The 3550-nt window shown below is 45.9% G+C and overlaps 1 pseudogene; it reads right to left on the reverse strand.

Annotated features, from left to right (window-relative positions):
• Nucleotides 1-573: 573 nt before the first annotated feature.
• On the reverse strand, nt 574-2092 carry LOC107109200 (annotated as a pseudogene).
• Between the last annotated feature and the right edge of the window lie 1458 nt (nt 2093-3550).

Raw genomic sequence — 3550 nt, forward strand, 5'->3', positions numbered from 1 at the left:
CTCTAAGTGCACCGGTTTAAGTTGGAGTGGGAAGATTCTGTCAGGCAGCACACCCTGAGGTAGCGTGCCCGAACACTTGCACCTTGGTCAGTTGTCCACATTAGTGCTGTGCCTCAATCATGAAGTGTGCTGTCCAGGTGTTGTTGTTTGATTGTGCTCTTTAAACCCGCAAGGTAACCGCAACGACATTGGTGCAAACTGCTTGTCTGACCACAGACACAAAAATCTCCAGTCTCTTTGCTTACTGATACGATTCAATAGTTTATTCACATATAGATACAAATTGAGATTATGTTTTGTTACATAAGCATGTACAGATTAATATTATATGAGAAACACACTAGGCAGTATTCATAGTTATACGATAAACACATTATGCAGAATTTATACTAGAAACATTCATGTTTAAAACATTAGTAGTTTTATACTACATTTTCTCAGGAAGAGGAACCAGGAATAGAGAGAGAGTAGAATAACTGTTACAAAGGGATAACTGTATGTGGCCATTAACTGGGAATGGGTCAGAATCTAACATAACTCTCAGAAGCTAATATAACTCATAAAGGTGTGGTCTCTAAATGGACTGTTATAGTGATCTGGCCCCAGGGTGGATGTCGTCAGGAGCTAGAGTTTCCACCCTGTGTGAGTTCCTCGATGAAGCTGAGGATGGCCACTCTAACTGGATCTCTTTCCACGCACTGAGTGCCACGCCCGACCTGCATGCTTGAGATTGCCGCGCCTTCTGCCATGACACCCCTGTGTGGGTTCTTTGGTGCTTCTGAAGATTGCTGCTCTCACTGAATCTCTTCCCACACACTGAACATTTAAAAGGTCTCTCCCCTGTGTGGATTCTTTTATGCTTGTGAAGATGGCCACTCTGACTGAATCTCTTTCCACACTCTTGAGCATTCAAAAGGTTTCTCCCCTGTGTGCGTTCTTTGGTGCTTCTGAAAATTGCTGCTCTCACTGAATCTGTTCCCACACACTGAACATCAAAAAGGTTTCTCCCCTGTGTGGGTTCTTTGGTGATTCTGAAGAGAACCACTCTCACTGAATCTCTTTCCACACTCTGAGCATTCAAAGGGTTTCTCAGCTGTGTGGGTTCTTTCGTGCTGCTGAAGATGGTCACTCTGACTAAATCTCCTTCCACATTCTGAGCATTCAAAAGGTTTCTCCCCTGTGTGGGTTCTTTGATGCTTTTGAAGATGGGCACTCAACCTGAATCTGTTTCCACACTCTGAACATTCAAAAGGTCTCTCTCCTGTGTGGGTTCTTCGGTGCACTTGAAGATTGTAATTTCTATTGAATCTCTTTCCACACTCTGAGCATTCAAATGTTTTCTCCCCTGTGTGGGTTCTTTGGTGATTCCGAAGAGTACAACTCTCACTGAATCTCCTTCCACAGTCTGAGCATTCAAAAGGTTTCTCCCCTGTGTGGGCTCTTCGGTGCTGCAGAAGATGGCCACTGACACGGAATCTCTTTCCACACTCAGAGCATTCAAAAGGTTTTTCCCCTGTGTGGGTTCTTTGGTGCTTCTGAAGAGAACCACTCTGACTAAATCTCTTTCCACACTCTGAGCATTCAAAAGTTTCTCCCCTGTGTGGATTCTTAGGTGCTTCTGAAGCGTGCTACTCTGACTAAATCTCTTTCTACAGTGAGAGCATTGAAAAGGTTTCTCCCCTGTGTGGATTCTTCGGTGCTTCTGAAGATGGCCACTCTGATTGAATCTCTTTCCACACTCTGAGCATTCAAAAGGTTTCTCCCCTGTGTGGGTTAGTTGGTGCTTCTGAAGAGAACCACTCTGACCGAATCTCTTTCCACACACTGAACATTCAAAAGGTTTCTCCCCTGTGTGGGTTCTTTGATGCTTCCGAAGAGTATCTCTCTCACTATATCTCTTTCCACACTCAGAGCATTCAAAAGGTTTCTCCCCTGTGTGAGTTCTTTGGTGCTCCTGAAGAGAACCGTTCTGACTGAATCTCTTTCCACACTCAGAGCATTCAAAAGGTTTCTCCCCTGTGTGGGTTCTTTGGTGCACTTGAAGATAGTAATTTCTACTGAATCTCTTTCCACACTCTGAGCATTCAAAAGGTTTCTCCCCTGTGTGGGTTCTTTGGTGCACTTGAAGATAGTAATTTCTACTGAATCTCTTTCCACACTCTGAGCATTCAAACCATTTGTCCCCAGTGTGGGATCCTTGGTGCTTCTGAAGACTGTCATTTCTATTGAATCTCTTTCCACACTCTGAGCATTCAAAATGTTTCTCCCCAGTGTGGGTTCCTTGGTGCACCTGGAGCTGTGATCCATTTCTGAAATACTTTCCACAATTAATGGATTTACTTGCCTTCATTATCCTGTGGTTTGGAAAATGCACATTACACTGTCTTCCATCTCTCTCCTCAATCATCTGGCCGCCTTTCTTTCTCTTAGGTCTGCCTCGATTCCTGATGTTTTCTTTCCGGTCTTCCCTTTTAACTCTATCTGGCATTTGCGGATGAAGTTCCTCACCCTCCTCATTCCTCTGATTATCCTCTGCTGGAATAAAGAGAGAGAGACCTTGTTAGCATCTGGGAGGGCCGGGAAGGCCCAAAGGCATCGATCTAACTGCAGTAGGAAAGGATTGATGGCCCTTTGGCCTTGCCCAGCTCGACTGATCTAAACCACCCCTCCACCTTTCCCCAGAATACCGAGGATGTAAGGATCTCTCACTCTCTCAAGAGCAAAATCTGAGTTCTTGCCCAGAAGGAGTTTTTGAGACTCCAGATTTCAGGCCCCCAGAAGGCCTCCCTTCCTCCTAACCCAGCAGGCTGTATGACTGTACCAAACCCAAAGTTGTCCAGAAGGGAATCAGAAGTGCCCCATGGCACTTCCTTGCCTTTTTCCGTGACATAGCCGTGAAGGATACTCAGCCAGCTCACTTCGAAAGGATCTATGCTCTTGGGATCCTCCTGAGGAACATTCCAGCCTTTCTTTCGATTCAAGGCCGTTGTCTGTTTCCACCGTAGTCTCTCTTATACCTCTTGTTTCTTTCACAGAGAGAGAGAGAAAGTGATCATTCTGATCTGGGGAAGGAAAGAAATTGAAGAGTAGATATTCTTCTGGAGGGACGGACACATGGTCAACATCAAAGCTCGCAATCCCTACAAGTATAAGGGGAATGGATCAGCGCAGCAAAACACCCTAGTTCCCCCAAGCGGTTAAGGTGGCCTGTCTGACTTGCAGACGTTCCTGATCCGAGTCTCCAAGCAGCCAACATCCTTAACTTCTGCAAGGCCAGACTCCAGAATGTGGTCACTGGTTAATCGTGAGAACCTGTATCCAGTTGTGTAACCAGGAGGGAGGGGGGATTAGGAGGGTGCTGATGGCCTCTGGAAAGTTCCATCAGGCAGGACCCTTGATTGGGTTGTTAGGACCACCTAAGGTGGTGGGGAGCCGTGTTGGTCTGAAATCACAGAACAAAGTTAGAGTCCAATGGCACCTTTGAGACCAACGACCCCCAGAGTGGCAGAAAGTGTAATACAGGTGTAGGGCAGAGGGAAACTAGGCTAAC

The sequence above is a fragment of the Gekko japonicus genome, unplaced genomic scaffold (genome assembly GCF_001447785.1).
Source record: "Gekko japonicus isolate JY-2015 unplaced genomic scaffold, Gekko_japonicus_V1.1 scaffold11214, whole genome shotgun sequence".
Taxonomy (NCBI): Eukaryota; Metazoa; Chordata; class Lepidosauria; order Squamata; family Gekkonidae; genus Gekko; species Gekko japonicus.